Raw genomic sequence first — 21,711 nt, forward strand, 5'->3', positions numbered from 1 at the left:
CATAGGTTAACAAGGCCATTAAAAAAGCAAACCAAGCACTCGGGTTTATTTCTAGAGGGATAGAATTGAAAAGTCGGGAAGTTATGCTAAACTTGTATCAAACCTTGGTTAGACCACACTTGGAGTACTGCTTTCAATTCTGGTCGCTATATTATAAAAAGGATATAGAGGCGCTGGAAAGGATGCAGAAAAGATTTACAAGGATGATACCAGAAATGTGAGGGTATACCTATCAGGAAAGGATGAGCAGGCTGGGTTTCTTTTTTCTTGAAAAGAGAAGGCTGAGGGAGTTATCTAATAGAGGTCTTTAAAATTATGAAAGGTTTTGATAGAGTAGACATAGAGAGAGTGTTTCCACTTGTGGGGATGATCAAAACTAGAGACCATCAATATAAGATAGTCACAAAAAAAAATCAATTCAGAAGAAACTTCTTATCCCAAAGGGTGGTGAGAATGTGGAACTCAGTACCACAGGGAGTGGTTGAAGCGAATAGTATAGATGCATTTAAGGGGAGGATAGATAAGCATATACTGGAGAAAGGAATAGAGGGTTATGCTGTTAAGAGTTAGGCTCGAGTGGAGCACAAACGCTGGCATGTACTGGTTGGGCCGTATGGCCCATTTCCGTGCTGTATATACTATCTTATGTACATAACAGCTGTAGGCAACTCCCTTATCTACAATGTTAGTCCCCTCAAAAAATTTAACTAGGTTAGTAAGACATGATTTACCCTTTACAAATCTATGCTAGCTCTCTCTGATCAGTTCATATTTGTCTAAGTGCTCAGTCACTCAGTCCCAAACAACAAATTCTAGTAACTTTCCAACAACAGACGTTAGACTAATAGGTCTGTAATTTCCTGATCTCTTTCTCCCAACCTTTTTAAAGAACAGAGTGACATTGATAATTTTGTAATTCAAGCAGGCAATTCCTGAAACAATTCCTAAACTTACTTTTGAAGCGATTTTATATGTTCAAACCCATCATTGTATAACCATTATGCCCCAGCAAAATCCTACAAACAGCTAATGAGATGAAAAATTAGTTATTAGTGTATTATGTTTTGGGCATTTAGGTTAATTTGAACTTATTATTTTGCCCTTGTGATTTGGTCTCAATATGTTTCTCATAGTTATTTTCAAATAATTTCTTTCCACATTCCTTAAAATGGTCTTGGAAAAAAAGATCTAATTATTTTGTTTATTTTTTAGTTCTGTTTCCCATTCCCCCAGAACTTCACTCATTGATTCAATGCTTGCTTTTTGACATTGTGCATCTCTGCATTGTTACTTTTTGTCTCAGCTTTTAATATCAAACTATACAATACTCATTATAATCCAAGTGATCACCCACTGCCTGGACACCTTGAAATGATAGCAATAGTAGTTGCAAAGTACTATTGCTGTTCTTACTAAATTTTGCATTCACTAAATCTCGGCCAATTTAATAGCCACAAAATCTTCGGATTCATAGTTGAAGAATCTTGGTACTTCTGGAGTACGTAGAGTTCACTGAACTAGTAACAATATCCACTGCATTTTGGACCATCATCGAATCACAGAAGGAGGCCATTTCGGTCCATCGTGACCGTGCCGGCCGACCAAGAGCTATCCAGTCTAATCTCACTTTCCAGCTCTTGGTCCGTAGCCCTATAGGTTACGGCACTTTAAGTGTACATCCAATTATTTTTTAAATGTGGTGAGGGTTTCTGCCTCTACCACCCTTTCAGGCAGTGGGTTCCAGACCCCCACTACCCTCTGGGTAAAGACATTTCCCCTCATATCTCCTCTAAACCTCCCCCCAATTACTTTAAATCTATGACCCCCAGTTGTTGACCTCTCTGCCAAGGGAAACAGGTCCTTCCTATCCACTCTATCCAGGCCCCTCATAATTTTATACGCCTCAATCAGGTCTCCCCTCAGTCTCCTCTGTTCCAAAGAAAACAGACCCAGCATCTCCAATCTTTCCTCCTAGCCAGAATTCTCCAGTCCAGGCAACATTCTTGTAAATCTCCTCTGCACCCTTTCCAGTGCAATCACATCTTTCCTGTAATGTGGTGACCAGAACTGCACACAGTACTCCAGCTGCGGTCTAACCAGTGTTTTATACAGTTCAAGCATAACCTCCTTGCTCAACTAATAAAGGCAAGTATTCCATATGCCTTCTTTACCACTTTACCATCTAACTGGCCTCCTACCTTCAGGGATCTGTGGACCTGCACTCCAAGGTCCCTTTGTACCTCTACACTTTTCTGTGTCGTACTAATTAATCTGTATTCTCTTGATGTATTCTCAATTGATGTTACTGACTGCTCCATTTTTGATCAGGGCAGAGGAGCGGTGAGAGATTGGGGCGGAGGAACGGTGAGAGATCGGGGCCCAGGAGACAGCAAGGGCCAGCCCACACTGTGATCTATGGATAGTAGGAGCATGTGCGCGCACTAGGTCCATGCAGCAGAGCTTGGTCTCCGGTCTTCTTGGTTAACCCTTGCCACTGATCAAGACCCAGCTCTGTCAAGCCCGTGTGGTGGCTGGTGTGCAACGGCCACCCCACGTTAAAAGAATCCACGCACAGGCATCTTCCACCCTTCAATATGTAGTTCGGGACCTAGAATGTCAGGTCCCTCATTGAAACACCTGTGAACTCAACCCTTTTTGGTGTGGAAGCAACTCATCCTCGATACGAGAGACTGCCTAAAACTAATATTCTCTTGCCTTGTTAGACTTCCCCAAATGCATTACCTCACACTTATCTGGATTGAATTCCATTTGCCACTGTTCTGCCCACCTGACCAGTACATCGATATCTTCCTAAAATCCGCAGCTTTCTTCTTCGTCAACCACACAGCCTATTTTAATGTCATCTGAAAACTTCTTAATCATACCCCCAACATTCAAGTCCAAGTCATTGATATATACCACAAAAAGCAAGTGATCCAGCAATGAGCCCTGCGGAACCTCACTGGATACAGCCTTTCAGTCACAAAAACACCCATCAATCATTACCCTTTGCTTCCTGCCTCCGAGCCAATTTTGGATCCAACTTACCACTTTGCCCTGGATCCCATGGGCTTTTACTTTCGTGACCAGTCTGACATTGTGGGACCTGCCATGTGGGACACTACATCATATGCACTGCTCTCATTGACCCTCCTGGTTATGTCCACGAAAAATTCAATCAAGTTAGTCAGACATGACCTTCCCTTTAACAAACCCATGCTGACTGTCTTTGATTAATCCATATTTTTCCAAATGAAGATTTATCCTGTCCCTCAGGATTTTTCCCAATAACTTTTCCACCACTGAGGTTTGGCTGATTGGCCAGAAATTACTCGTTCTATCCCTTTCTCCCTTTTTAAACAAAGATACAACATTAGCAGTCCTCCAGTCCTCTGGCACCACACCTGTAGCCAGAGAGGACTGGAAAATGATGGTCAGAGCCTCTGCTATTTCCTCTTTTGCTTCTCTTAACAGCCTGGGATATATTTCATCCGGGCCTGGGGATTTATCCACTTTCAAAGTTGCTAAGCCCCTTAATACTTCCTCTCTCACTATGTTTACCTTGTCTAATATTTCACACTCCTCCTCCCTCATTGCAAAGTCTGCATCGCCCTTCTCTTTTGTGAAAACAGATGCAAAGTATTCATTAAGAATCATACCCACGTCTTCTGCCTCCACACACAGATTTCCTATGTGGTCTCTAATAGGCCCCACTCTTTCTCTAGTTATCCTCTTGCTCTTAACATCTTTGGGTTTTCCCCGATTTTACTTGCCAACATTCTTTCATGCTCTCTGTTTGCTTTCCTGCTATCTTTTTTAATTGCACCCCTGCACTTCTTATACTCCACTAGAGTCTCTGCAGTATTGAGTTCTCGGAATCTGTCATAAGCTTCCCTTTTTTTCTTTATCTTACCCTGTATGTCCTTTGATATCCAGGGGGATTGAGATTTGTTAAAAAAGGAACATACTTGCTCTATACCCTCAGGATCCTTTCCTTGAATGCCTCCCACTGCTCTGACACTGATTTACCATCAATTAGCCGTTTCCAATCCACCTTGGCCAAAACCCATCTCAGCTCAACAAATTTGGCTTTATCCCAATTGAGAACTTTTTTTCCTGGTCCAACTTGTCCTTTTCCATAACTACCCTAAATCTTGCTGAATTATGTTCACTAGCACCAAAATGCTCTCCCACTGATACCCCCTCCACCTACCCCCTTTTTCATTCCCGAAAACCAAGTCCAGAACTGCCCCCTCCCATGTTGGGCTTGTTACACACTGGCTAAAGAAGTTCTCCTGAATGCATTTTAGGAATTCCACTCCCTCTGTACCATTCACACTGTTTTTTTCCCAGTTAATATTAGGGTGGTTGAAATCCCCCACTATAACAGCTCTATAGTTTTTGCACTTCGTAGCAATTTGCCCACGTATTTGTTCTTCTATCTCCCTCTGACTGTTTGGGGGTCTATAGTACACTCCCAGTAGTGTGATCACCCCTTGTTTGTTCTTCAATTTAACCCATATGGCTTCATTTGATGACCCCACTAACATATTATCCCTTCTCATAGCTGTAATTGTTTCTTTAATTAATACTGCGACCCCCCCTTCTTTTTTACACACCCTCTCTATCCCATCTGAAAACCCTGTAACCAGGAATGTTGAGCTGCCATTCCTGTCCTTCTTTCAGCCATGTCTCAGTAATGGCTATAATATCTACTGACAAGTGTCTGTGCTCTCAGCTCATCTGCCTTATTCCCTATACTCATTGATTTGAAGTATATTATACCTTTTAGTGGTGCCAATTGTTGTCTATTTTCCAGCCCCTTTTTCCTCTGTCTTCCAAATTCACTTTCTACTTTTCTGCTGGCCAATTCCAGCTTTGCTTCTCTCCCCACTGAATCTATTCTCTGGTTCCCATTCTCCTGCCAAGCCAGTTAAAACCCTCCCCAAGAACACTAGCAAACCCTCCCGCGAGGATACTGGTCCCAACTCCACCTCCCCCAGAAACGGTCCCAATGCCTCAGGAATCTAAAGCCCTCCCGCTTGCACCTTCTCTCCAGCCACGCATTCATCTTCTCTATCCTCCTATTTCTGTACTCACTAGCACGTGGCATCGGCAGTAACCTGGAGATTACTACCTTTGAGGTCCTGCTTTTTAATCTCTCTCCCAGCACCCTAAACTCTGCCTGCAGGACCTCATCCCTCTTTCTATCATCTGTGTTAAACCTGATAACTTGAGAAGGCTTGCATGCAGCTGTGTCCACAAAAATGACACATTTCATGATTTTTTGGGCAGTAAACAAAGAGTCTTTAAGCGATGCTGACACACATGACTGCATGAGATGGTTTGGCATTCATAGCCTACAAGCAAAAGAATTTGTTTGGCCAAACTCAATGAGCGGTTTGGGAAAATAGTGATGGATTATGATTAAACAGCAAGATCTTTTGTTATGAGTGATATTCTGGTTCACAGGGAGAAAGTTTAAAGTCAGCCTGACTTCGGACAAAAAGGGTGTAATTTTGACTTTGTGCAATACTGTAAAATGGATGATATCGAATTGGCAGCCTGATTTTTAGTTCCATTGATTTGAGAGAAGTAAAAGGGGCTGCCGATTTGCTATCACCCATTTTACACTATCACATGAAGTCAAAATTACTCCCAAAGACTTCAACATAAAACTGATGATAAACCCAGAGTTGATTTGAATTCTATGCTGCCTGAAAAATGTATCCTGCTACTAGAAGTAAGTTGAAATTATATTGTTTTTCACCATTGAATAACAATGCAGTATAACTGACAATTTTCAGTACGATGGAAAAATTGAGACTAGTAATGGTTGAACAGTACCTCTACTAATTGCACGTAACCCAACTTGGAATACTGGGTATACAAGAACACAAGCCTGCCCTTATTCCCAATCCATTCTTAAGGTGAAGATCAAGCTGAGAGTGACAGTAATAATGGGGTATGTGATATGGATCAGCATAATGGTGTTGCTAAAATGAAGGCTCAAAATCATTCTGGTTTCAACTTCTGAAATTGTTTGAGCATTCTGATACATGATAATATCACTCCTCTGAAATGTGTCAACCTGTTTTGGAACTCTCCTGTGCAAAGTTACATGCTTTGGAGATATACCGGAGAGGAACATGAACAAGGACAGAAGATAATTCCATCGTGTAGGACACAGAAGAACAGACTGCTAGGATGCACAACAGTTTAAAGATCATAATTTAGAAAAGTATTATCGACTTGAATGCATATTACAGTTCAATCAAATCACATGCTGCACTTCATCCAATAAGACTGACTCTAGAGGGTTTATGGAATACACAGATGCCAGTGTTCTCACAGCTGATGCTGTCATTAAATTAATAGTCACACAGTTGAATACCAATAAAGATATTGGCAAAGCACTTGCTTTGGTCTTGGGAAATGGGAAAATATGAGCGGCAGTCTAATAATTTCAGTCGACTACAATACTTGCAGAACCAAAAGCTATTTGTTCAAACACAGATGCAAATGGTATTTCTTGATCCCTACATCTTGTTGGAACAGTTGCTGGAAATCATTTCTTTAAGTCTGATTTGGAGACAACTGCTGGAAACTGCAACTGCCCCAGAACCAAAATGAACAAGCCAAACAGAAACATGGTTCCTGAATCAGCAGTGGACCTGGCCTTGTAGGCATCTGTTTTTATGGTCACCTACTTCTGTGAAGCAAGAGATAATTTTGCAGCAAGTAATGCCAAGAAAATAGGGATCCAATCTACACAGATTATATAATTTCTTCTTGTCCATAATCCTAACTTCTGCAGAGACTGAGTTTGCACTTTCAGTGGTTAGAATTGTCCTATTTTGGAGAGGCAATATGTTCTCCTTTCTGTTGATAACGATGGTTGATAAACGATTAAAATTGAAGATTGATAGATGAGGGTGATGTGAGTCGCTTCCACCAATTTTAATAGGATACTGGCGAATAAAAAACTTGCTTAGAGAGCTTGGTCTGCAGCATAGTTGGCTGTGGAACACAATTAATCAAAGTAGTAGCTCTTAAATCTGCAGCTCATCATAAACGGGGAAATTGTGATACTGACAGAAAAGTAGACTGATTGTTCACGAAGGTACAGGAGAAACATGTGGACAACTCTTCTCGCTTTGACGCTCAAGACTTGGAAGTCCACTGCAGGTAAAATGCCAACGGGTGGATGACCGCAATAATGGATGGGTGGCTGCAATGGGAGTTGAAGACTACCCTCCCGTAAAAGCACAGGTACCAGTTGAATAGAAGGTGGTTGCAGCCAAGAGCCTCCATGTACCTGGCAGTAAATGAAGAAAAAAGTATTCTGGTATCAGGTGTAAGGCTAGGTAACTGTGCTGTCACTTTTGCAAACATTGTGTAGGGTGAAATTAAAAAGGAAATTAGGAAAGCAAAAAGAGGGCATGAAAAAAATATTGGCAAGTAACATCGAGGAAATCCCAAAGATGTTTCATAAATACATAAAGAGTAGGGTCTATTAGAGACCAAAATGGTTATGTGTGGGTGGAGGCGGAAGATGTGGGTATGGTTCTTAATGAATACATTGTCTCTCCATTCACAAGAGAGGGACGATCCAGACATTGTAGGTAAGGAGGAGTGTGAAATATTAGATGAGATAAACAAAGTGAGAGGGGAAGTATTAGGGGTTTAGCATCTTTGAAAGTAGATAAAACACCATAAATCGGATGAAATGTATCCCAGGCTCTTAAAAGAAGCAAAGGAGGAAATAGCAGAGGCTCTAACCATTATTTTCCAATCCTCTCTGGCTACAGGTATGGTGCCAAGGGACTAGAGGGAAGCTAACATTGTACTGTTGTTTAAAAAGGGAGAAAGGGGTAGACCGAGTAATAACAGGCCAGTGTAATAACAGGTGGTGGCCAAATTATTGGAAAAAATTCTGAGGGATGGTATTAACCGTCATTTAGAAAGGTACGGAATAATCAAGGACAGTCAGCATGGATTTGTTAAGGGAAGGTCATGTCTGACTAACTTGATAACATTTTTTGAGGAGGTAACAAGGAGGGTCTGATGCGGAATCCAAGGGAAAATGGCAAGTTGGATCCAAAATTGGCTCAGTGGCAGGAAGCAAAGGGTAATGGTTGACAGGTGCTTTTGTGACTGGAAGGCTGTTTCCAGCAGAGCGTCCAATAACCAGGGGGCATAGATTTAAAGTAATTGGTAGAAGGATTAGAGGGGAATTCAGGAGAACTGTTTTCACCCAGAGGATGGTGGAGGTCTGGAACTCACTGCCTGAAAGGGTGGCAGAGGCAGAAACCCTCTTCTCATTTATAAAGTATTTGGATGTGCACTTGAAGTGCTGTAACTTGCAAGGCTACGGACCAAGAGCTCGAAAGTGGGATTAGGCTGGATAGCTCTTTTTCGGTCATTACAGCCATGATGGGCCAAATGGCCTCCTTCTGTGCCGAAAATATCTATGATTCTACTTCTTGTGGGGCACACCAGTCAGGAGGTCTTATTTGAAGCACCGAACACAACCATTGTCCTTCTACACACACTCTTTTTCTTCCGCTGCTCAACATACTTTCCTTGAAGGTTGATGTGGCAGCTAAGGAACAAGAAGCAGATGTTGAAGTATCCAGCTGAAGGTGTTCCTCTATTGTTAGTGGGGTCAGTAGCCATGGATGTGAAGAATGGCACGGTTCTGTTGGACAAGAATAATCATGTTTCTGTGGCTAGATACCACTTGAACATTGATTCAATTCAGACCCTTTTTTCTCATTCAGGCATGGAATTGAGCCTAGATATCCACATGGGTGCCATCTACAACACCAGGCACTCATGCGTACACAGTGAAATCTGTTTGCCTTGCTCAATTGTTGCATCCTTCCAACAAGATGGTGCTGCGCCTTCCATCTGTCATTTGTTGGATCATATGACTGTTCGATTTGGCAGATGTCATCCGCAGCAGCTTAGAAAGGCCCGGTCGCATAAAAGCTTCATCTATGGTAACCATTTTTACAGGATGAATTGCTCCTGATCCAGCTTCTGTGCATCATTGTGCAGCAGATGGCACAAACCTGTTGCAGTCTGTCTTGTGAAGCAGAATTTGTGAACACATGACTGCTGACAAGTGCAGATAGGTGCGGAGGGGTCTAGTTATGAGGTAGCCAGAATGCCTTAGGGGTTGTTGTAACCACATTTATTAGCTCCTCACAAATTCCTTGTTCTCATCCTGATAATCCAACATGTTCAGAACCCCCAAAGAAATACCCATGCTCACCACTTTGTAAGGCACCATGTAAAGCCAGCCGCAACCAAGAATGAAGAAGAAATGTATTGCTGGGGACAAATAAAAAACAGCAATGCAAAAGTGGAGGATAATGCAGCAAGGGAACAGAAAGACTTCATCAAAAAATACCTTCTTTCTTGAAGTAGCCTACTTCAGCCGGCCAGATCCCAAGACTCCCCTGCATCCAATTTTTAATGAGTGAAGCTGGTACTTGAGACGGTTGACTACACCATCCTCCTCCGATGCCTCTCCTCCGTCGTCCAGCTGAATGGGACTGCTCTCACCTGGTTCCATTCCAATCTATCCAGTCATAAGCTGGAGAATCACCAATGGCTTCGCTTCCCACTCCCTACAGTTGACTCTGGAGTCTATCCCTGTCCCCCTCTTATTTGTCATCTACATGCTACCCCTCGATGACATCATCCGAAAGCACAATGTCAGGTTTCATGTGCATGCTGACAACACCCAGCTCTACCTTAACACTACTTCTTTCGGCCAATCCGCTGCCTCCGATTTGTTGCGATGCTTATCCGACATCCAGTACTGGATAAGCAGAAATTTCCTCCAGCTAAATATTAGGGAGACCTAAGCCACTGTAGTCGGTCTCTGCCATAAACACCGTCCTGCAACTTTCTGAGGTTCAACCAGACTGTTTGCAACCTTGGTGTCGTATTTGACCACGAGGTGAATTTCCGACCACATATCCACATCACTAAGACCGCCCATTTCCACCTCTGTAACATCGCCTGACTCCACCCCTGCCTCAGCTCATCTGCTGCTGATACCTTCAACCAAGCCTTTGTTATCTCTAGACTTTACTATTCCATTGTACTCCTGGCCATCCTCCCATCTTCCAATCTACACAAACTTAAGCTCATCCAAAACTCTGCTGCCCTTATCCTAACTTGCACCAAATCTCGTTCACCCATGCTTGCTGACCTACATTGGCTCCTGGTTAAACAACGCCTCAATTTTAAAATTCTCATTCTTCTTTTCAAATCCCTCCTTCGCCTTGCCCTTCCCTATCTCTGTAACTTCCTCCAGCCCTACAACCCTCTGAGATATTTGTGCTCCTCTAATTATGGCCTCTTGAGCATTCCCAATTTTAATTGCTCCACCATTGATGGCCATGCCTTCAACATCTTAGCTTTGGAATTCTCTCCTTAAACCTCTCTACCAATCCCTCTCTCTTCTCTTTTAAGACACTCCTTTAAACCGACCTCTTTGACCAAGCTTTTGCTCACCTGTTGCAATGTCTCCTTATAAGAACATAAGAACGTAAGAAATAGGAACAGGAGTAGGCCATACAGCCCCTCGAGCCCGCTCCTCCATTCAATAAGATCTTGGCTGATCTGATCATGGACTCAGCTCCACTTCCCCGCCTGCTCCCCATAACGCCTTATCCCCTTATCGTTTAAGAAACTGTCTATTTCTGTCTTAAATTTATTCAATATTCCAGCTTCCACAGCTCTCTGAGGCAGCAAATTCCACAGATTTACAACCCTCTGAGAGAAGAAATTTCTCCCCATCTCTGTTTTAAATGGGTGGCCCCTTATTCTAAGATCATGCCCTCTAGTTCTAGTCTCCCCCATCAGTGGAAACATCCTCTCTGCATTCAACTTGTCAAGCCCCCTCATAATCTTATACGTTTCCATAAGATCACCTCTCATTCTTCTGAATTCCAATGAGTAGAGGCCCAACCTACTCAACCTTTCCTCATGTCAACCCCCTCATCTTCGGAATCAAGCTAGTGAACCTTCTCTGAACTGCCTTCATAGCAAGTATATTCTTTCGTAAATATGGAAACCAAAACTGCACGCAGTATTCCAGATGTGGCCTCACCAATACCTTATATAGCTGTAGCAAGACTTCCCTGCTTTTATACTCCATCCCCTTTGCAATAAAGGCCAATATACCATTGGCCTTCCTGATCACTTGCTGTACCTGCATACTATCCTTTTGTGTTTCATGCACAAGTACCCCCAGGTCCCGCTGTACTGCAGCATTTTCCAATCTTTCTCCATTTAAATAACTTGCTCTTTGATTTTTTTCTGCCGAAGTGCATCACCTCATACTTTCCAACATTATATTCCATCTGCCAAATTTTTGCCCAATCACTTAGCCTGTCTATGTCCTTTTGCAGATTTTTTGTGTCCTCCACAAACATTGCCTTTCCTCCCATCTTTGTATCATCAGCAAACTTGGCTACGTTACAGTCAGTCACTTCGTCCAAGTCGTTAATATAGATTGTAAATAGTTGTGGTCCCAGCACTGATCCCTGTGGCACCCCACTAGTTACTGGTTGCCAACCAGAAAATGAACCATTTATCCCATCTCTTTGTTCTCTGTTGCCAATCCTCTATCCATGTTAATATATTACCCCCAACCCCGTGAACTCTTATCTTATGCAGTAACCTTTTATGTGGCACTTTGTCAAATGCCTTCTGGAAGTCCAAATATACCACAGCCACTGGTTCCCCTTTATCCACCCTGTTTGTTACATCCTCGAAGAAATTTGTCAAACGTGACTTCCCCTTCATAAATCCATGCTGACTCTGCCTGACTGAATTTTGCTTTTCCAAATGTCCTGCTACTGCCTCTTTAATAATGGACTCCAACATTTTCCCAACCATCAATGTTAGGCTAACTGGTCTATAGTTTCCTGCTTTTTGTCTGCCTCCTTTTTTAAATAGGGGTGTTACATTTTCTGTTTTCCAATCTGCTGGGACCTCCCCAGAACCCATGGAATTTTGGTAAATTACAACCAATGCATCCACAATCCCTGCCACTACTTCTCTTAAAACCCTAGGATGCAAGCCATCAGGTCCAGGGGATTTATCTGCCTTTAGTCCCATTATCTTACTGAGTACCACCTCCTTAGTGATTGTGATTGGTGTCAAATTTTGTTTGATAATGCACCTGTGAAAGGCTTTGGGATGTTTTACTATGTTAAAGGCGCTATATAAATGCAAGTTGCTGCTGTACTGTGTGTAAAACCTTGCCTGTAATTTGGATTTGAAATCTTTATAATGTTATTTGCATTCTGGTAGCACTGCCTTATTATCTGCTCCCAAATTGCTCCTTAGAGAATTTGCAGGTTGTATAAGGTCGGGTGCCTGCTGCCAAAGCCCCGCAAAATTGAGGCAATTATATTTGCTACTAATGATGGATATTTATTTTTTAACAGACTATTAAAGACTCTGGTTTATGGCCCGTTTTGTTTACTGGGAGTAGTGTTAATGTGCATCGTAGTAATGAATGGAAGGATTGAGAAGCATGACTGCAGTCACTTAGCCTGAGTCACTGATTAAATGTACAACATCTGAATCCCAACTAATATAGGGCTGATGACAGGAACCATTATACTTTTAATTCTATTTATGTTTTAAAAAAATGTTATATTAGATATGAAAATAAATTCAGATATATTAAGACAGTTATTTACTGTGCATTTTCAACATTTTAATGGTTTATGGTTAAGTCTCTGAGAAAGGGAGACAAAAATTAGAAATTGGTCATAGCCCAAAAATTACATTGCACATCAAGAGTTGGATATACCACCAACAACAACTTGCATTTATTTAGCACCATTTAGTGAAGAAAAATGTTTGAGTACTTCACAGAGGTGGATATTTTGAGGAGTGACCAAAATGTTGGTGGAAGAGATTGATTTTATGGAGGATCTTAAATGAGGTGGAGTGGTTTAGGGAGGGAATTCCACAACGTCTAAAGGCATGGCCGCCGAAGGTGGGGTGAAGTGAGTGGGGGATGCACAAATAGCGAGAGTCAGTTGAATAGAGGTGTCTGGGCTAAGGAGGTTGGAGGTTACAGAGATAGGCGGGGGAAGATGATAGAGATTTAAACACAATGGGCCAGATTTTGCAGTGGGTAATAACAGCATTCACCATTATTACCCCTTTGAAACTGACTGCAACCTCAGGATATAGCGCATGTGCGTCGAAACCTGGAAATCCTGAAGTTGTGGTCAGTCATTCACTGCTCCGACACTGGCTGACAATCAGTGTAATCAGTGAAATCAATGAAACTGATGAAAACTTGTCGGGAGAAATTTGCGTCGTTTGCACCTTCCGTTAGCGCCACTGGGGGGCGCAAATGACTTCTGGCCAACGGCGCGGGGCCGCTACTGCCTCCCGTGAAATTCTGCGGGAGTTAGCGGAGGTGCAATCAGGAAGTGCTCCGCTCTTGCCAGGAGTGCCCCGGGCTGCTGCGCCGACGATGATTCAGTGCCACCCTGCAGGGAAAATTCAGTAGCACTGCGAGTCCATCGTGGGCAATACCCGCGCCAGCTTCGCAGATCGCAAACCAGGTCTCACTCCGCTCGCAGGGCAAACATTAAAGGGGCAGTGCAGCGCGCACTTTTTCTAAAATAGTCGACATACCGGTCGCGGCCTTGCCTTTACCAATTCGTGGGGTCCGTGCTGCGGTGTTCCAGCCTGGTACTCCGCTGCTGCCACGGCACCCTGCTCCCCAGTGAAGTGGTAGCCCCTTCTCCCCATTGCGGAATTCATAGCGTGCCCTCCTCTTTAACGGAAGGGGAGGGCCCTTTGCTCCTGCCAGCTCTATCCTGCTCTCCGCGTAGCACTGGAAAAGTCTCGAGGTTAGTACCCTCGTCCCGCCCCCGAGAGGAAGTGGAACGTGCGACATTGCGCTGCACTTTCTCTTGGGGGCGGTAACTCCAATTTTGTTGCCTGGGCGGGACTTCCACGCCTTGCGTATTAAGTCTCGCCTCACCTTGGTTACCGCCCCCTTTTGGCCCCTTGTTTTCTGCAGTAATATCGCTGTTAAATACCCCATTAAAAGTTAGGCCTTGATAAATTTGGTGTAACTGGGTTTTAACAGCATATTGACTGCTAAACAAACGTTATGGCCCTGAAAACAAATTATTTTAATTTTGTGGAGTGTCAAATTTCCCTACTATGATAAAAATTACAATTTTTAAAGAAACATAAACATTAAAAAACATTTTTTTTTAAAGTTTGTTCATATTTATGTCAGGTTCTACCTTATCCCCATGTGAGAGCCCCAATTTTTGGTTTGGTCTCTGTAACATTTTAAAAAGTCAGGATAAAAGCAGATTCTCATTTCGTGCTCTCTTGTCGGTGAGACTTCTGTACTGTGATTGGTTGCTTAGACAGCTTGTTGACAACGCAGCAGATCACATTAGGGAATCCCCACTGTTCTGCACTGAAATCACTTGCGTGTCAAAATAGGCAAACTTCTCGCCACAGAAATTGCGAGATCTCTGTGGGCAGCTTTTAATTGCCCTTGCTTTGCTGCTGGTCACATATTCCAAACCAGTGAGACAAATTCTAAATTTGAATCGTTGGATGACCGGGAGACAGTATAGGTCAACATAAACAGAGTTGATGGGTGAATGGGACTTGATGCATCATAGGATTTGGGGTTCAGAGATTTGGCTGAGCTGAAGTTTATGGAGGGTGGAAATTGGGAGATTGGTCAGGAAAGCAATAGAATAGTCGAGCCTGGAAGTGATAATGGCATGACTGAAGGTTTCAGCGGCAGATGGGCTGAGGCAGGTGATGTCAACAGAGGTGGAAGTAGGCAATCAAATTTTCCATCCTTCAGGTAACACTTGAAGCAACTTCACCATATTTACTCATTACAGCTTTATACTCCTTCCTTAGACTTTTGTCCAGGATATTGTATGTATTATCCTAACACATACTACTACTACTGGTTTATCTCCCACCTGCCCTCTTGTATGCTTCAGAGACATGGACAACGTACAGCAGGCACCTCAAGGCACTGGAGAAGTACCACCAACGCTGCCTCTGCAAAATCCTGCAAATCTATTGGCAGGACAAGTGTACCAATGTCAGTGATCTTGCTCAGGTCAACATCCCCAACAACGAGGCATCGACTACACTCAAATCAGCTTCGATGGATGGGCCACATTGTCCGCATGCCTGATACAAGACTCCTGATACAAGCTCTCTACTCCGAGCTCAGTTATGGCAAGCAATTTTCTGGAGGGCAGAGAAGACGCTTCAAAGACGTCCTCAAAACTTTCTGGAAAAAATGTTACATTCTCATCGACTTTTGGGAATCCCTGTCCCAAGACCGCTCAAATTGGAAGAGAAGCATTCGAGTAAGCGCAGAACACTTTGTGTCTCTTCTCCGGGAGCATGCGGAAGCCAAGCACAAACAGTGAAAGGAGCATACGACAAACCAAGCAACACACCTACCTGGCCCTTCAACCACCATCTGCCCCACCAGTGGCAGAGTCTGTAGATCACGCATAGGACTCATTAGTCCTCTTAGAACCCATAATATTGGTGTGGAAGCAAATCACCCTTGACTCCGGGGAACTGCCTAAGAAGATGATCTCTCACCTCCCCTTATTAGCTGATGGGTCCTGCTTTTTATATCCCTGACCTGTAAACAATATTAAGGCTAGTTTATATGATATTCTCTGCAGAATGCACTATCCACATATTTTACAATTAAGTCCTTGATCACAGTTGTTTTCCCATCTACATCTGCCCTTCCACTGACTGAACCATTTGACCCTCAGATTCCCTCACTTAACTGCTTCACTTACTGTCTGCTTCTAATTTTGGCTATTGTCCTCCACTGCCCTTATGACAATGAATCCATTTCTAGATGCCTGTTAAAAGTCACTGCCGTGTTATATACTGAGGTTGTGACCTCAATAAACATGCACTTAAAAAAAAAATGACACATCAAGATAAGGGAACTGGGGAATTCCAGTCAGGATCATGCACTCCCAGACCTGCTTGATGCAGAGTAACACTCATTCTATTCTGCCCAATGTGCCTCAGCCAGCCTTGGAAGAGCATCTCTTACTACGCCGTTGCAGCGTTTTCTTTTTTTCTTACACAACTAACCACATCAACCTCATCTGTCTGAGAGATATTACCAATTGGTGCCAAATTAGGGACAGTTAAGTGGTGATGACTCAAAATCACAAGGAACTAGATCAAGATCAATCCCTTTCCCAGCAGATAGAGGCGACTTTCATCAATTGGGACTGGATCTGAATCAACGTACCCACTGCACTGTCCAGTTCTACTTCTAGTTTTGTTGCACATCTTTAATCATTTTTCTTCTTATGTTCTTCAAAATGTATGGATTTTATACTTGTGTAATGCCAATAGAGGCCTACCCAGCACACTGATAATCCTATCCAGAATTCATAACACAGAGATTAAAAATCATAACACAATCAAGCCAGTTGTAGAATAGTTTTGATCATGCTGTTTGCACTGAATGATGCATACTTCTTCTTGTGTACTTATCTCAACACTGGATACCTGCACTTGATATACTGCAATATAATTTATTTCTCTATTTTCCTTTTATTGGTTTCTGAAAAGTCCAATCTCTGGTAAATTACATTTACAATATTTCTTTTTTTTTCCAAAAAGAGTTAACCTATAAATTCTACAATGTAAATTCTTGTATTCAAGCTCTTTGAACATCAACCATGTGAAATAAATAGAATGCAGCACACACCAAGTGAATTGCACATCCCTGCTCATAAATTAAAGAAATATAATAATCACCCTGGCTGTTCCAATAATTTATCACTGTTCAAATATGGAAAACTATAGTAGTAAAAACAGAAAATGTTGTAACTACATAGTGGGTCCATCAGAATCTGAATACTGAAACAAAATAGGTTTCAGGTTTTGATCCTATGTCTGAACTCTCTTTATAGATGCAGACTGACCTGCTGTGTGTTTCCAGCATTTTCATTTTTATTTCAGATTTCCAACATCCACAGTTTTTCTTTTCATCTCTAAATGTAACAGTTTTGTTCCAATAAAGGCTTGTTGATAATGGAAATGTTTTACATGGTTTGAATAGTAAGTAATATTTTAAAATATTTATTTCCATTGCTGTAAAATCTTACTATTACAGGTTGTGAAAGTGCATAACAAATGTATGTTGAAGTTAAATAATGTTTGAACTTTACATAACATTAGTAAAATAATTTCATAGTAATTGTGAAGTGATTGAGGGACTGAATTTGCTTTATTGATAGTTTTATTAATTTCTTGAGGGAAATGTCAATTACTTACTCGCTTCATAAAACTCATCAAATTTAATTAAAATGCCCAGGACATACTGGTACTTAGCAACTCAATAAATTTAATATTTTAACAGCAGTATGTGCACTCTCTCAATGTAAACTACAAAAGAACTGTTAATATGTAAATCTAAGTATAACATACTTTGCCACAATGTGAATTGCATAGTTAACACTGCGGTAATGTAGAGGTTCCCATTCTAACTGTAAAATACTGAAATAATCCCTTTGCTAAACAAATAAATTATTACGATTTATGATAACATTGTAGTGGAGGATACAGGCGTGTATATGGTATATATCCATGTATTTTGTTGACGTATAATCTCATTTCTTGGGAGGTAGAAACAACTGGGTATTTGTCATTTGAACCCCTGAATGGCTGGCTTTCATGCCGCAGTTACTACCTAAGACACCTTCTGCCACCTATCCGAGTCTCCTTGCTGCTGTTGTAAAACCTGAAGGGGCCGAAATTTCCCCTCCGCCGGAAATGCGACACACCTACCGTGTTTGCACTGTTTTCAACGCCGCGGAGGATGTGGTGGCCTCTTACATGAAATTCCGCTCTTTGGCTTTTTTATCCGGGCGGGCTGGAAGTCGGTCATAATGTGGGGTAGAAGTGGGATGGAGAGCAGGGGTTCGATCACTAGAGGGGCGTAAGTGAGGGTGGGCGGACTGTTCGCTGCTGTCACTCATCAGCGTAGCACTGATGACGTCATCACGTTGGCATGTCACTTAAAGGGAGGGCCGCTGCAAGCTCTGCGATCATTTTAGTTAGGTCCACTGGGCCACCAGGGAGGGTTTCGGCCAGGCCAGTGGCCTGGCACCCAAGAGGGAGTGCCAAGCTGCCTGTTGGCGGTCCAGCCGAACCCGGGGCCATAATTGTCGGCCCGACCTGGCAGTTGGCCGAAAAAAAAAAAAGATGGTAGCCGTGGCAGTATGTTCTCCCCTTTCATGGCAGCTGCACTGTCATTTTACAAATGCAGCAAGCATAGTGCAGCGGCAGAAAAAGCTGATACCGAGTAGCGGCAGCACGATTTTGTCAGCGAAATTTCGCGTTCGAGGAGGGGCGGGAACATCGGCGCTGTGTGCTCTGATGACACACTTCGGACGGATCAGCAGCAGCGGAGCAGTAGTGGGGGGAGCGGGTCACCGCAGGAGGGCAATTTTCAAAATGGCGGCCATTCCACGAAAAATCGGTGGACATTCCACTCCGCCGAGTGGCTGCCGCTTTCCGGAAGTAACACGCCTTAATGAAAGGGACAATTTCGGCCCGAAGTCTTGGAAAGTAGTTTCATACTGTGGAGACCAAGGTAAAAGTGAAATTCTTCCCCATCTTCTGATAGTAATCGGATAACAACTCTAGTGTATTAATCTAACATTGTTCAATCTTGACCAGTTGGATTTAAAACAATCTACATTATTTCACCTTGATCACTAAAACATTAATGAATTTCTCTTGACATTGCATTTGCTCCATGGATATGTGTCAGTGAGCGGCTAAAGGGGGCTGTGTATAGAGTTGGTCCAGGAGTGGGAGAAGAGCAAATATAAGAAGGGGAAGCATTCACAACAGCCGTATTGCTGAGAAGGGGGAAGACATGGGTCGACAGACTAGATGCTACTCTAGTTGGAGACTGTTACAGGTTTTGGGTCTGTAGTGGTGCGAGTTACTCCCATAAGTGGTCAGAGCATCTTACAATTAGGGGTGTGCCTATACTATCAAATACCTAACTACATGAGTGTGTTATTTAGGGTTATAACAATTGGAACCTCCCTGTAATCTGAACCGAATATTATTGTCCTTTGCACGCAAGCTTTTTCAATCCTTTCAAAGCTGGACCAAGAAAAAACTTGGTAAGAAAAAGCTGGTTGAATTGTTCTATTTCACAGTGAGTGAACATAATGAGCAACAGTTATGATTAGACTCACTTAGTTCAATCAGTATCAATTGTCTTTCCTTAATCATATAAAATAATGAACACCACTATGCTTCCGCACATCAGTGGGTCATCTTGCTTGACTTAAGCTAAGTAACTTCTCCTTATTCTCTTGTGTTATAACCTTGTTGCAGCCTTTTCTTGGCCTGAATGTCTATGTTTCTCTAGTCACAGCCAGAAAATCACCAATTAATAGATGGGAGATGTTTATCGACTGCCGAGACAAGTTAACAAATTGCTTATTATTTCTAGTCGATGGGAAAACATTAAAGCTTAACATTAACATTTTGGAAACCTATCATCTCCATGTCCTTTAAACGATTTACATTTGAATATAGGGAGTATGATTAAGAAGTTTTCAGACGACACTAAAATTGGCTGTGTGGTTGATAATGAAGAGGAAAGTCATGGGCTGCAGGAGGATATCAATCTACTGGTCAGGTGGGCAGAACAGTGGCAAATGGAATTTAATTCAGAGAAGTGTGAGGTTTGGGAGGGCTAATAAGGAAAGGGTATACACATTAAGCAGTAGGTCACTAAATAGTATAGATGAACAAAGGGATCTTGGAGTGCTTGTCCACAGATCCCTGAAAGTAGCAGGCCAGATGGATAAAGTGGTTAAGAAGACATACAGAATGCTTGCCTTTATCGGCTGAGGCATAGAATATAAGAGCAGGAAGGTTATGCTTAAATTGTATAATACTTTGGTTAGGCCACAGCTGGAGTACTGCGTGCAGTTCTGGTCGCTGTATTATAGGAAAGACTAGAGAGGGTACAGAGGAGATTTACGAGGATGCTGCCTGGAATGGAGAATCTTAGTTATGAGGACAGATTGGATAGGCTGTTCGCATTAGAACAGAGCAGGTTGAGAGGAGACCTCATTGAGATGTACAAAATGTTGAGGGGCGTGGACATAGTGGATAGTAACGGTCTATTTTCCATTGGTGGAGGGGGCTATTATGAGGGGGCATAGTTTTAAGGTGTTTGGTGGAAGGTTTAAGAGGGGATTTGGGGTGGGGGGGCCTTCTTTACGCAGAGGGTTGTGGGGATCTGGAACTCGCTGCCTGGAAGAGTGGTGGATGCAGAAACCCTCACCGCTTTTACGAGATGGTTAGATGGGCACTTAACAGTGCTGTAACCTGCAGGGTCATGGACCTAGAGCTGGTAATTGGGATTAGACTGGATGACCTTCTGTTGGACGGCACAGATATAATGGTAAGTACTGCAGGAAATAGAATACGGCCAGGGTGATCTTCTGAACTAGTTTTGATTGCGTAGATGAGGTCGGAGAGGAATTTTCCCTAAATTGGCCTAGGCTTTTTATTTGGTTTTTGCCTCTCTCAGGAGATCACATGGTTCCGGTTGGGGTGGAGTGTAGATGTTTTTAGTATAAGGAGTGTTGTAGTTATGTGGGGCAGACTGGTTGGGCTGGGTACTCTTTGCCTTTCTGTCATTGTTCATAGGTTTATATGTAACCTTTAGAGCTGCTGACCAAGGGCCGTGCGGCTCTGTGTCGGCCGGCGTGGACATGATGGGCCGAAATGGCCTCCTTCTGTGCTGTAAATTTCTATGTTTCTATGTTTCTAAACAAAAAAAATGTGTGAATCAACTATGCTTTAAAACAAACTTTTCCCAAATGTTTTCGATGGAATAATGGTCAAAAAATTCAAAAATGTGACAGGGATTCATTGGGGAAGTCCAGAACCAGGGGTCACAGTCTAAGGATGAATGGGGTACTGAAGTTGCATGTTCAGCCATGAACTCATTGAATGGCGGTGCAGGCTTGAAGGGCCGAATGGCCTACTCCTGCACCTATTTTCTATATTTCTAAAATGAGACAGTCATTTAGATGTGCAGTTTATTAATTTATAAATAGCAATAAAATTAAGGTGTTTTATAACCTCTGTTTTAACTTTAACAGCAGCCAGGATGAAGGGAACTCTCATGGCAGCTAAATTGCACACATTTTTTTTTGTGATAGATAAACAAAATAGAAATTATAATATAGAAGAAACAGTGAATCTAGCAGTAAGTTCCTGCAGGAGATATTGGACAGCACAGACACAAAAAATGTTAGAAAATAAATCATAATTTAGGTTGCTGAATAATGCACACAGATTCCATTATGATACAGTAGTTTGCAGTTAAACCCAAGTTACAGTTTATGCTCCAGCCTCCATCCTCCAAATGAATTCTGAAGCCATTATTGTCAAAGTGGACAAGTGCAATGCAGTCAATTTTAGATTTCCAATACATTTTTGACAAGATTCTGCAGTGGAGATTAATTGCTAAGGTAAAGAGTCATACAATAGGAGGCAAAGCTTAGTGCTGTCTAGAAAACTGACCTTGAAACAGAGAATAGCCATTAGTGAAAACATTTCAAGCTA

At 42.4% G+C, this 21,711-nt stretch overlaps 1 protein-coding gene across 12 annotated transcripts in view; it reads right to left on the bottom strand.

The window, feature by feature from the left end:
- The window catches only part of tbc1d5 (TBC1 domain family, member 5), a 789,418-nt gene that overhangs the window by 45,005 nt on the left and 722,702 nt on the right, over positions 1–21,711 (bottom strand). The gene's annotated exons all lie outside the window — the stretch shown is intronic.

The sequence above is a fragment of the Pristiophorus japonicus genome, chromosome 5, assembly GCF_044704955.1.
Source record: "Pristiophorus japonicus isolate sPriJap1 chromosome 5, sPriJap1.hap1, whole genome shotgun sequence".
Classification (NCBI taxonomy): domain Eukaryota; kingdom Metazoa; phylum Chordata; class Chondrichthyes; family Pristiophoridae; genus Pristiophorus; species Pristiophorus japonicus.